This window comes from Saccopteryx bilineata, chromosome 3 (assembly GCF_036850765.1).
Source record: "Saccopteryx bilineata isolate mSacBil1 chromosome 3, mSacBil1_pri_phased_curated, whole genome shotgun sequence".
In the NCBI taxonomy this organism is placed as follows: Eukaryota; Metazoa; Chordata; class Mammalia; order Chiroptera; family Emballonuridae; genus Saccopteryx; species Saccopteryx bilineata.
Window position 1 is genome coordinate 306,762,569 of NC_089492.1, and position 13,704 is coordinate 306,776,272.

At 50.0% G+C, this 13,704-nt stretch overlaps 2 pseudogenes; both read left to right on the top strand.

The window, feature by feature from the left end:
- Positions 1–2,309: 2,309 nt before the first annotated feature.
- Positions 2,310–5,182, top strand: LOC136330164 (sialic acid-binding Ig-like lectin 14; annotated as a pseudogene).
- A 1,506-nt stretch (positions 5,183–6,688) lies between these two features.
- Positions 6,689–11,659, top strand: LOC136330166 (sialic acid-binding Ig-like lectin 5; annotated as a pseudogene).
- Positions 11,660–13,704: the final 2,045 nt, after the last annotated feature.

Genomic DNA, 13,704 nt, shown 5'->3' on the forward strand with positions numbered 1-13,704 from the left:
TCTGAGCACCATCTCCTTGTTCCTTACCCCCAGCTCCTGGCACCCAGCAGTCTATGAACTCTGTGAGCCCAGCTTTTTTAGAGTCACATGTAAATGAGAACAAACTGTATTTAAATAATGACTATTTGGAATAATTATACTCACAGTTATGTATCTTTCAGGAAATTCTAAGTTTCCATCACAAAATCATTTCCTTCTATCTAAAAATTAACTCAAAATGTATTAAGACCTAAATATAATACCGAAAGCTGTAACCAGTTTACAAGACAATATTGATGGATCACGTTCTTTTTCACAGCACAGTAATATTCCATTGTATGCATACATCCCGTTTTCTTCATCCATCCATTCATTCATTGACAGACACTTAGGTTAATCCCACATCTTGGCTAGTGTAAACAACCCTGCAGTGAACATAAAGGTGCCCATGTCCTTCAGGTTACTGTTTTCATTTTCTCCAGGTAAATTCCCAGAAGTGGAATTACTGGATCTCAGGAGGCTCTATTTTTAATTTTTGTGGAACTGCCACACAGATTTACATAGTGTTTTCCCAAAATCACATTCCCAGCCACAAAGCAAGAGGCTTCCCTTTTCTGTACATTCTTGACAAGACTTATTATTTCTTGTCTTCTTTGTAACTCCAGCTTGAGATTTGCTAGACTGCTCAGTGATGTGCACTGTGGGGACACAACCATGGGAGTCCTGCTGTCTTTAGTCCTTTGCTTGCACAAGACAGTCTTCTCTGCAGTCCGTGAGGAGTCCGGGGTGGGGGCTGGTGGCTCTGGGGACCTCTCCTTCACCTGCTCCCTGCTGCAGGGGCAGACGAAGGTTTTCTAGAAACTGATGTTTCTACAAGTTTGAGAGCACTGATTCAAAAACATACAAAATGTGGTACATCAAGGTACAAAAGCTGAAATGCTGAGAGTCACAATATAAGGCAATTCAGAGAAATGACAGACTATGTTACTGGCCGTGTGGCACCCAAGTCTGACACCTGCCCAGCACATGGTCCACGGTGCTGACTGATGCTCTCTGATGGCCTCTTTATGGGAGAATAATTCTGTCATACAGTAATACATGTTAGTATTCTATTAATAACTATTGTTACTATCATATAATAATTATATAATATAAAGACTAGAAGAACACTCAAATATTTATTTCTACTTCACGGTTGATTGAAATTTCTTTTTCTCCTGTATAGTTTTGGAAACTTTCTTTCATTCACACAACTTGTTACTGGGAGGTCTGAGCTATTTCACACCTTTGTCAAATTTGGGAAAACATTTCTTAAGTTTCCTTCTTTAATAAAAGACCAGCAGGATTGCAGGTGATTCCCACACATCACTGGAGCCCTCATGGGCTTTCCAAAGGGACCGAGCACCTGAGGGTCCTGAAGATGGGGTTTCCTGAGCTTGACGGTAGCAAACGTGCTGCTGTGCTGAGGTGCTGAGGTCTAGCTTTTGATGTCCCCGCCGAATGGGGCAAGATGACCCTTCACACACCCCATTTAGAGGAGACCTGTGCACGTTGCTCTCCCACACACTGTCTGATGCAGGAGGACCAACATTTGTGCGTCCCATGTCCACAAAAAACCCCAGAGCAAAGGGCTTTAACACTCATCTTTCCCTCTGGGCTCCACCCTCCACTGGAGTTGGATCTAAATTTCTTTCTTTCTTGCCAGTATTTCCGTGGTCTAAAGAGCTTTAAAAATTACCATTTTCCTTGCCTGCTATTGAGGCACAGTGGATAGAGCGCCAGCCTGGAGTGCTGAGGTCACCGGTTAGAATTCTGGGCTTGCTGGTCAAGGCATATATGGGAAGTAACCAATGAACAGCTAGACTGAAGCAACTACTTCTCATCCCCACTCCCCTCTGTGAAAGTAATTAATAAAATCTTTTTAAAAAATAATGTTTTTCAGAACTTTAAGTGTTGTCAGCTGGACGGTGCGTTCCTCTGTGTCACCAGAACCAGCTCTGAGTCTGATGACTTCTGAGTGAACTTCTTCTTGACTTAAACATCATCAGTAAGGCGAGCCATTTCAGATTCATATCTTGATGATCCTCTCAACCTCTGGGGCCTCCGTACATCCACCTGCAGGGTCGGGTGGGGAGGGGAGAAGGATGATTCCTAGTTCCCTACTGCACCCTCCCATCACCCGCCTGTGGAGCCCAAGTTCCCCTTCCAGACCTGACTGCAGCCCTGTTACCCGGGGCTCCTGCTGGGGCGTCCTCGTCCCCTCCTCACAGCTCAGCATTTCCCTCCCTGACACAGAGACCTAAACCTGCTCTGCCCTGTCAGATGCAGCCATGGTTCCCCTGCTGCTGCTGCCCCTGCTGTGGGGGGGTGGTGAGTGGGCCCAGGGAGGGGAGAGAGAAATCTGCAGGAGGGGCAGTGGTTGCAGCTGAGCGTCTGTGTCCCACCAGGGTCCCTGCAGGAGCAGCGAGGTTCTGAGCTCCGAGTGCAGGAATCAGGGTGCAGGATGGTCTGTCTGTCTTTCCACGTGCCCTGCTTCTTCTCCTACCCAGGGAGTTCGTGAAATTACTCTAGCAAACTCTGCATTTACTGATACCAACATGGGGACAACACTGGCCGTGAAATTCTTGTGACCACAAACAATGAAGCTAAATCAGTGAATAAAGAGTTCCAGAACTGATTCCTTCTTGCAGACCTCAAGACCAATGACTGTTCTCAGAGCATCAGAGACCCAAGACCAGCGACTCAGGAACCTACTTCTTCTGAGTGGAGAAAGGAAATGATGTGAAATATAATTACAAACAAAAAATGCTAAAAATGCAGGTGACAGGTATGAGTGAGGCCCAAATAGGACCCAGGGAATTGGGACCCGGTCTGTGAACAAGAGCAGGACACTGGGACACTCCCTGATCCTGGCCTTGGGCTCAGTGTGGTCATAAGAGGCACATGACCTGGGGTGTGCTTGGACCTGAGTCATGGGCCCCTCTTAGGGTCACACTCTGGGTCTCCAAACACAGTGGTTCAAGCACTTCCCTCTCTCCTCCTCAGCCCTGACAGACAAACCCGACATTCACATTCCGGAGCCTCTGGAGGCCGACCGCCCCGCACAGCTGACCTGCAGCCTGCCAGGGGCCTGCAAAGGGGGAAGCCCTCTCATCTTCTCCTGGGTGGGAGGTGCTCTTGACTCACTGAACACTCACTCTCCACTCCTTGGTGCTCACCTTCACCCTGAGGCCCCAGGATCGTGGCACCAACCTTACCTGTCAATTGAAATGCTCAGGTTCTTCGGTGATCACACAGAGAACCATCTGGCTCAATGTCTTCTGTGCGTTTCTGATGGTTGGCTGGGTCACTGGCGGTAGTGCGGCTGTTATGTGTACATGTGTGTCAGTGTGTGTGTGTGTGTGTGTGTGTGTGTGTAGAGGAGGCTGAGATAGAGAACACTGGAGCATGGATCTGAGTGCAGGTGGGGGATGGGAAAGAGGACAGCAACCCCACCTTCCTGGTTCCCACCATCCTCCTTGGGTTCAGGGTGACTTCCATCCATCCCTCCCCTCTGAAGCGGGGCCATGTCTTTCTGTCCCAGATGCCCCCCGGAACCTCACCATAGGCATCTCCTTCAGAAATGTCACAGGTAGGAGGAACCTCACCCCTCTGGGGCTGAAATGTTCCATTGGTTGAACCACGGAGCAATGGGCTGAATCAAGTTTGTATGGGGTCAGATGTGGGAAGGACAAGAATGAAAACCATCACCCTCCCTCTCTCATCTCTTGTGTGTGGGTGCCGGCAGCTGTGTTCCACATCTCTCTCTCTTTCTCTGTATTCCTCTCCCCAAAGCCCTCAAAATTCTGCAAACAACCTCCTCCCTTTCCATCTTGGAGGGTGAGGCTGTGCAACTGCTCTGTGTGGCTGACAGCAACCCCCCTGCAGAGCTGAGCTGGTTCCGGGGGTCCCCAGCCCTGAACCCCACCCCCATCTCCAGCACCGCGACCCTGGAGCTGCCCCGCATGGGGACTGCGGAAAAAGGGGAGTTCTCCTACCGGGCTTGGCACTCGCTGGGCTCCCAGCATGTTTCCTTCACCCTCTCTGTGCAGAGTGAGTTCCCTGTTGGGGCTGTGCATGGAACTGAGACCTGGGGACACAACGTCAACCCCCTCTGCTCTTTCCCAGGAAGCCCCCTCCCCGCAGCTGTGTGACTGAGGAGCAGCAAGGCTCCTGGCCCCTGGTCCTCACCCTGATCAGAGGGGCCCTCAGGGGGGCCAGCTTCCTCCTCACCTATGGCCTCACCTGGCTCTACTGTACCAGGTGAGCAGGCCTCTATATCTAGGGAAGTTCTGTGATTGGCCTCAAGTTCCAGGTGGGGCTGGGCTCTCTGACCTGGTCTGGGGTTTGAGCTAACTTGGCCGGACTCTGAGCTGATTTCTTGTTCTCTGTGCAGGTGTGTAGGCTCCCAAAGAACAAGGCCGACATTCTGACTGATCTTTCCCTTTGTGAAGATGGGTCCGACATATGGACACATAGCTAGAGGGATAGTCATGGGACATCAATGTCACCTTCTTTCTAAAAACTCTGCACTCACCTGTCTCAATTATACCCTTGGAATTTTAATTTCTGGTGTCTGAATGACAAGGAGGAGAGTCAATACCATTAAAAGAAGATGGTATTACTTTCGTTTTCTGAGAGACAGGCCTACGCGCACCAAGCAGGACCCCGGAGAAGCAACGGGCCCCCTGGGAAGCAGACCCAGGTGTGGGGAGCCCAGCCAGAGCCTTTATTGGGGTTTCCATGGGAAATACAAGGGGAGGCAGCGTGAGCATTTAGGGTCAGCTGGGATGAATAAATCTGGGGGTCAGGCCTGTGGGGAGGTCTCTGTGTGTCTGGTCCCAGGTCCTGGGAGATTTAGGGCAGGCAGGGTGGCTGGGGACCATGGGCTCAGGGTGGGTTGGTTCGTATCTGAAAGGCTGTTCCTGGCAGAGGTCTTGGCTGTCTCTGGGAAGGTCTTGCTCTGGGCAGAGCTGTCTTTCTTTGACCTCAATACTGTGTAAGGTGTGAAAGCACGATTAGTCACAGAAAACAAGTAATACCCACCCACTGACGGCCCCTTGTTTCTGCCTGTGCCTCTCCCACTGGACTTGTTCTCTCTCTGTGCTGGTCCTGCCCAACCCACCCCCCTGCTCCTCTTTCTATCCCCAGGCCTCGAAAGTGACAGAACTCAGGACCTTATCCTCCCATTTCCCAGAAGTTACCCGGTTGACACTTGAGTTTCTGGTCCCCCAAACTGCCCTGTCAGTGTAGACATCACACAGTAGAGTTAGGAGCACAGCTCTTCTGTCCCAGTTCAAAGATGCCTACCATGTAATGGTTACTATAAAACATTTTGACCCTGGTCTGTTGGCTCAGCTGTAGAACATCCGCCTGGTGTGTGGAAGTCTGGGGTTCGATTCCTGGTCAGGGCACCCATCTACTTCTCCACACCTCCCCCTTCCCCCCTCCCCCTCCCCCTCCCCCTCCCCCTTCCCCCTTCTCCTTCTCTCTCTCTCTCTTTCTCTTTCTCTCTCTCTCTCTCTCTCTCTCCCTCCCTCCCTCCCTCCCTCCCTCCCTCCCTCCCTCCCTCCCTCCCTCCCTCCCTTTGTCCCTATCCTGCAACCATGGCTGGAGTTATTTGAGGGAGTTGGCCCTGGGTGCTGAGCATGACTCCTGCCTCAGATGCTAAAAATAGTTCCGAAGCAATGGCCCAAATGGGCAGAGCATCGCCCCCTAGTGCACTTGATGAATGGATCCTGGTTGGGGCACATGTGGGAGTCTGTCTCTCTGCCTCCTCAATTCTCACTTAATTTTAAAAAATCTTAACATTTAATTATACATAAACATTTTATTAAGATGGACAACATATATATTGATTTTCCTATTTATTGGATGTGGGAGTTTCTGGTCCAAATTATGGGATTCTGAGATGACTGTGGTTAAGTGAATGGTTTTGGCCAAACATGTAATGAATGAGATTAATGAGTTATTCCTCTCCTCAGGAGGGAAGCACTGAGTCTAGATTGAAAATGCACAAAACAGAATCCAAGTTAGTTTAGCTCCTGAAAGAACCAGCAAATCCCGTCCTGCTCCCTGAGGACTCGCATCTCTCAGATCAGAGTAGGGACCCCGAGGTGCTGGTTTCCCGTGGAGAGGTTCTCCTGGGAGATCTGTTTAGTGTTTATATACATAAGTGTTATGAAGATCTAATTGATAAACACTGTGCTAGTTTCAGGTGTCCATCATCTGATTAGATAAGTTTCCATATTGCGATTGCTCATCACGCTGTGTCTCTTACCCTTCATCCCCACACACAGTTACACACTCATTTTCTTGTGAGGGGAACTTTTAACAATTTTCTATCTTAACAACGTTCTCCGTTAGCAAGTTTTAAATATACAACAAAGTACTACAACTATATTATTATAGTTACTAGTATTAATACTCACTATTATTAACAACAGTCATCATGCTGTACATTACATTCGCATGATTTAAATATTGTATAACAGGAAATTTGCACCTTTGATCACCGTCCCCTGTAGTGCCCATCCCCCACTTCTGCCTGTGGTAACCTCCAACTTTTACTCTGTGTCTGTGAGTTCAATTTAGGAAACATTTCCGGCTTACGTGAGATCATGTGACATTTGTCTCTCTGTTTTGCTTACTTCACCTAACATAATGGTCCATGGTCCATCCACGCTATTGCAAGTGGCAAGATATCCATCCTGTTGAGTTAAACATCACTTGTAAGGTGATCACTTTCAGATCGACATCTGGACAAGAATCTCCACCTCTGGGGCTTCAGTATATCCACTTGCTGTGTCAGGTGATGCAGGAGGTGAGACAGGATGATTCTTTTTTTTAGGTGAGAGGAGGGGAGATAGTGAGACAGACTCCTGCATGTGCCCCGATGGGGATCTACCCAGCAACCCCTTCTTGGACCGATGCTCAAGTACTGATCCATTTTTAGTGCCTGAGGCTGATGTGCTCCAGCTGAGCTAACCTCAGTACCTAGGGCCACACTAGAACTAATTGAACCACTGCTGTGGCAGGAGAAGAGGGTGAGAAGGAGGTAACATAGGGGGGGGAGAAGCAGATGGTTGCTTCTCCTGTGTGTCCCGTCCAAGAATTGAACCTGGACATCCATGCGCTGGGCCAGTGCTCTCTCCACTGAGCCAATGGCCAGGGCTACAGGATGATTTCTCAGACCACACTGCAACCCCTATGGCCTGTGGAGCTGAAGTTCCCCTTTCATGCGTGGTCACAGCTCTCACACCCACAGCTTCCTATTGGGGCAAACTCTGTTCCACCTCACAGCTGGGCATTTGCTCCTTGACACTGGGACCTGGACCAGCTCTGCCCTGTCAGATGCAGCCATGGTGCCCCTGCTGCTGCTGCCCCTGCTGTGGTGGGGGGAGTGGGCTGAGGGAGGGAGGACGGGCAGCTGGGGGAGGAGTGGTTGTTGCAACTGAGCCTCTGTGTCCCCGCAGGGTCCCTGCAGGAGCTGCTAGGCTATGAGCTTCAAGTGCAGAGATTGGTGAGGGTGCAGGAGGGTCTGTGTGTCCACGTGCCCTGCTCCTTCTCCCACCCATAGAGTTGGTGGTTTTCCTCTGGCTCACTCTACACCTACTGGTACCGACATGGAGACAACACAGACCATGACGATCCTGTGGCCACAAATAACCCACATAAACTTGTGAAGAAAGAGTTCCAGGACCGTTTCCTCCTCGTGGACCCCAAGGCCAACGACTGTTCACTGAGCATCAGAGACGCCAGGATCAGTGACTCAGGAACCTACTTCTTCCGAATGGAGAGATGAGATTATGCGAGATATAATTACAAAAAAAAGATGCTGAAATTGCAGGTGACAGGTAGGAGAGGGGGCCAAATAGGACCCAGGGAATTGGGACCCCATCTAAGAACAGGAACCAGAACACTGGACAGTCTTTGATCCTGGCCTTGGGCCCAGGGAGGGCATGAGAGGCACATGACTCAGGGTTGGCTTGGGCTTAAGTCACCAGTCCCTCTTAGGGTCACACGCTGGGTCTCCAAATGCAGTGGTTCAAGCGTCTCCCTCTCTCCTCCTCAGCCCTGACAGACAAACCTGACATTCATATTCCGGAGCCTCTGGAGGCCGGCTGCCCCACACAGCTGACCTGCAGCCTGCCAGGGGCCTGTGAAGGGGGAGGCCCTCTCACCTTCTCCTGGGAGGGGGATGCTCTTGACTTGCTGAATCCAAACACCCTCCATTCTTTGGTGCTCACCTTCACCCCGAGGCCCCAGGACTATGGCACCAGCCTCACCTGTCAGGTGAAATGCACAGGGTCTTCCATGAACACAGAGAGAACCATCTGGCTCAATGTCTTCTGTGAGTGTCTGAGGGATGGCTGGGTCTCTGGTGGTAGTGTGGCTGTTGTGTGTACATGTGTATGAGAGGTGTGTGTGAGGCTGAGCTAGAGAACACTCATGCATGGATCTGAGTGCAGGTGGGGGATGGGCCAGAGGACAGCAATCCCACCTTCCTGGTTCCCACCACCCTCCTTGGGTTCAGGGTGACTTCCATCCACTCCTCCCCTCTGAAGTGGGGCCATGTCTTTCTGTCCCAGATGCCCCCCGGAACCTCACCATAGGCATCTCCTTCAGAAATGTCACAGGTAAGAGGATCCTCTCCTCTCCGGAGCTAAAACCCCGATGGCCTCAGTCTCTTCTGTCATTCAAGTGGCTACAAGTGTGTTCTATTTTCCACCCCCCTTCTCAACCCTTCCCAACATTTGTCCATTTGGTGCATGGATATTTCAGGCATGCCTGAGAGCCCAGCTAGATTTGCTTCACTGCGTTATCGCTGATCAGTTTATGAAATTTCAAGGGGAAAGATGAGGAGTATCTCTCACACTGCTGTTACTCTGACCTCACTCAGCATCCCTTCCTGCTTCTCCTTGCTCAGTGTGTGTACTGGCTCACCATGGATCTGATATGGGGTGGGAAAGGATGAAAAATCATCACCATCCCTCCCTTACTTTCTCTGGGTGGGAGCATGCACATTTGTTTCACACCTCTCTCTGTCTCTCTCTCACTCTCTGCACTTCTCTTTTCAAAACCATCAAGATTCTGGAAACTACCTCCTCTCAGCCCATTCCAAAGGGCAAGGCTGTGCAGCTGCTCTGTGAGGCTGACAGTAAGCACTCTGCAGAGCTGAGCTGGTTCCGGGGGTCCCCAGCCCTGACTGCCACCCCCATCTCCAGCACCGCGACCCTGGAGCTGCCCCGCGTGGGGACTGGGGAAGAAGGGGAGTTCTCCTGCCGGGCTCGGCACCCGCTGGGCTCCCAGACTCTCTCAGCTTCTCCGTGCTCTGTGAGTGTGGGGACACCTGGGGGCAGGTCACTTGGGTCCTAGAAGGGCAGAGGCACTGCTGACCCTGTTCCTCCCTCCCCATAGACCCCCTGCAGCTGCTGGGCCCCTCCTGCTCCTGGGAGGACCAGGGTCTGCACTGCAGCTGCTCCTCCCGAGCCCAGCCGGCCCCCTCCCTGCGCTGGCGGCTGGGGGCGGGGCTGCTGGAGGGGAACCACAGCAATGCCTCCTGCAGGGTCATCTCTGCAAGGAGGTGGGGAGATAGGAGACTGAGTCCTGTGGTGGGTGGTCTCACGCCCTCTCCTCTGTAGGGAAGTCTGTGTCCCGGGCTGGAGTGGTTCCTGCGGCTCTTGGAGGTGCTGGTGTCATGGCCCTGCTGTCCCTGTGCTTGTGTCTACTGTTCCTTTACATGTAAGTCTGTGTCCCGGGGAAACAGGGAGCTGTGTTGTAGGGAAAAGAGGAGAGATAACTCAGTCCCACTAACCGAGAGCTGTTAAATGCAGAGGGGACTTTCTGGGGGTTGGGAGGTGGGAATAATATCGTTATTGAAATCCCCATGTATTTATAGTGTACAATTCAACATAGTTTAGTTCAGTTACAGAGTTGTGCACCTGTCACCACAATTAATTTTGAAACGTTTCCATTCAGCTAAAATGAAAGAAAAAATTAAAAACAAAACAAAAGAAAACACCACATCCCTTAACTGTCACCCTGCCTCCATCCCCCCGCCTCCCAGACTTGCAACCACTGAGCTTTTCCTGTCTCAGGACCTGTCCGTTCTGCCCAGTTCATGTAAATGGACTCATACAGTACATGGTCCTTTGTGACTGACTTCTTTCACAGAGCACGGTATTGTCAAGGGTCCTGTCTCAGTACTTTATTCCTTTTTATTTCCAAATAATATTTTATAGCATGGATGGGGCACTTTTTATTTGTCTGTTCATTTATTGTGGGTATTTGGCTTGTTTCTGCTTTTTGGTTATTACAAATAACACTGTTGTGGTCACCTATGTATGTTTCTGCTTGTAGGAGTAGTTTTTTCTGATGAAAATTTAGTCTGGGCCAAACGCCTGGTCACCCAGGGGACAGAGTACTCATTTGCATGTCTGGAGAGTCTCCGAGTCTGGTCCCAGGGTCTGGGTGCCTCAGTCATCCTGTCAGGGAGTGGGGGCCCCTGCCCACCTGTGCCTGAGCCACTCTGGCTGCTGACTTCTTCCCTTAGAGTGAGAGCCTGCAGGAAGCCAGCGGCCGGGAGACCCCAGGTCAGGAATGGTGAGGACCCTGTCGTGGGCACAGCCACCTGGGTGAGTGGTGGGGTGTCTTCTCATGCAGTGTGGGGGGTGGGCATGTCCATTCAATGAGTCCAGACTGAGCTCGTCAGCATCTCCACAAACTTGCCCCTCTGTGGTCAGACAGACAGACTTGCTCTCCATCTTCTGGAGCCCACGGTCAACCTCCTGCCCACCCTACTGACCACTGAGCCCACCTCCCTCTGCTGGGTACAGGCTGCCAGAACCATCTCCTCAAAACTGTTACATTGTCCCGATTCTAGGCATGTTGCTTCACTTCCTCTCACCTCAGTTTCCCTATCTGTAAATGGGGACAAAAAGGGTATTTTCGTATTGGGTTTTGTGAGGATGAAATGTGATTATTATTCCCTGGATATTTTTTAATCAATTGTAGTATTAGAAAATTTTAAATTCGTGAATGAATAGTTGAGTTCATGAGAAGTGTGAGTGGAAAAAGAGGATGAGAGAAAAACTGTTTCATCAGCCCAACTTCCCCTCAGGACCATGTCTGCCTTGTTTTTCTGACTCCTTCTCTCCCCTTCACTCAGGGTTCCAGAGAAAACCCTGGGCCAAACAGGCTCCCAGATGAAATGCTGCCTCCTGGGGCTGCCCCTCCATCAGAGGAGCAACAGGAGCTCCAGTACATCAACCTCAGCTTTCCTAGAATGAAGCAGCGGGAGCCTCAGGACCAGGAGGCCACCAGCTCCCCTGTGTACTCAGAGATCAAGAAGACAAGCTAGTGTAGACTCACTCAGAGCTCGGTCCTGGCCGCAGGCATCACGGCCTCTCCGGGAAGAAGTCAGGAGTAACTGATGCAGCAGGAGGAGACCTTGTGACAATATCAACATTAACTCCTGTGTGAGCATCCCCAGGCAGGGCAGAGAAGACAGGTGACAGGATGACAGGGACTTGGGCTCACATGCAGGCTTCAGTGCTCCCTAAGGCATTGTCATCCAGCAATTCTCTTCATTTCTGTTCCTCAGTTTCCCATTCTGTACAGCAGAAATCATGCATCCTACTCAAAGTTGATTGTGAGCATTAAATAAATTAATATATGAAAATCAGCCAACAGAGCTTCTGTCCTGTAGCATGTCCTCAGGGCTTCCTGGTCTCTCTCCCTTCCTTTTCTCTCTTTTGAACAGAAATGAACTCATGAAAAATTCTTCTGAATCAGGAGTCACCAGGCACAGAGGACAGGATGGCAGCGTATCAATGTCATTTTTCATCCCCAAACTCTTTTTTTTAAATAAATATTTGTATTTTTAATTTATTGTGTTAACATGGTTTTAAGTGTCCCACTCAATGTAACAGACTCTACTCACCTCATTGTGCCCCCACGTTTCATACAAACTCTCTTTCCACCCCCGTTTCACTCCCTTTGACCTGCTTCCCCTCCTTCCACACCCCCTTTCCCTTGGACTTGCTTCCCTGTTGTCTGTATCTCTGTGTTATGAATATATAATTTGGATATTCTGTTTACCATATTCATCTTGTTTCCTTTTCCCCCTTCCTTCTGACAGCTGTCCATCTGTTCCCTGTGACCCTGATTCTGTTTCAGTTTTGTTCCACAGTTTATTGTGTTCATTAGAATCCACATGTAAGTGAGATCATATGGCATTTGTCTTTCTGTGCCTGGCTTATTTCACTCAGCATAATAATCCCCAGGTCTATCCATGCCATTTTAAAAGGTAAGATTTCCTTCTTTTTCACAGCTCGGTAGTGTTCTATTGTGTAATTATACCACAGCTCTTTTTATCCACTTATCCGCTGATGGACACTTGGTTTGTTTCCAGATCTTGGCCATTGTGAATAACACTGCAATGAACACAGGGTGCATATTTTCTTATATCTTCCTTTGAATTAGTGTTTGGAATTCTCAGGGTAACTTCCTAGAAGTGCATTCTAGAACTCTTTAAACATCTCCAGCTAAAGACCAGCCCTTCGATCTGGCATTCGGTTCATGACATGGTATCTTATCGTCTCTTTGGGGTCATCTCGCCTAACATTACTTGTCCATTCTTCCAGCACCTCCTGATCACCAGTCTCTTCCCTGTCCTATTATTGACCATGCAGGGATCTTTCCAACAGCCTGTCGATTGTAAGCACAAGCTGACTATGTGTGTCATCACCAACAAGGATTTATTCACAAACAGGAAAGGGTTGGGATGCAGTCAGTGCAGCCATGGTGAGCCAGTGCACACACTGGGCAAGGAGAAGCAGGAAGGGATGCTGAGTGAGGTCAGAGTAACAGCAGTGTGAGAGATACTCCTCATCTTTGCCCTTGAAATTTCATATAATTGATCAGCGATAATGCAGTGAAGCAAATCTAGCTGGGCTCTCAGGCATGCCTGAAATATCCATGCACCAAATGGACAAATGTTGGGAAGGGTTGAGAAGGGGGGTGGAAAATAGAACACACTTGTAGCCACTTGAATGACAGAAGAGACCGAGACCATCGGGGTTTTGCTCTGGAGAGGATTGAGACCTAGAGTGACTGGATCTCCTGTGGGGAGTAGCAGAGAGAATGGAGGGGCGTGGGGTACTAAACCACAGTGGCAGCAGGACAAGGGGTCCCGGCTAGTGTTCCCGTGGTCTGTCTGCAGTCCACATTCAGTACAGAGACAGCAAAAACCTAAATGTGCCCCTCAGCCTCCCAGATCCTGACCCCCTCACCTCAGAGGTGTGGAGAGTGCCAGAGACTTACCCCACAGCCAGCTTTCCAGAGCCACTCTCTCCCCTGAAGAAGAGAGGTGCTTTGTGTTTGGTCCCCTGGTCTGGTGGGACATGGGGCAGGGAGTGGCCAGAGGCTGGAGATCATCATTGCTAAAGCTATACAGCTGTAAAGCCATAAAGCCCTGACAACATGTCCTACCCACCAACGTGACTGCCACCACCATTACAAATTTGAGACAGCAACACTCAGGGGAAGTCAGCTCAGGAGTTTCACTGAAGTATATATATTTTTTATTATTTTAGTGAGAAGATGGGAGGCAGAGAGACAGACTCCCACATGCGCCTTGCTTGGGATCCACCCAGCAAGCCCACCAGAAGGCGATATACTACC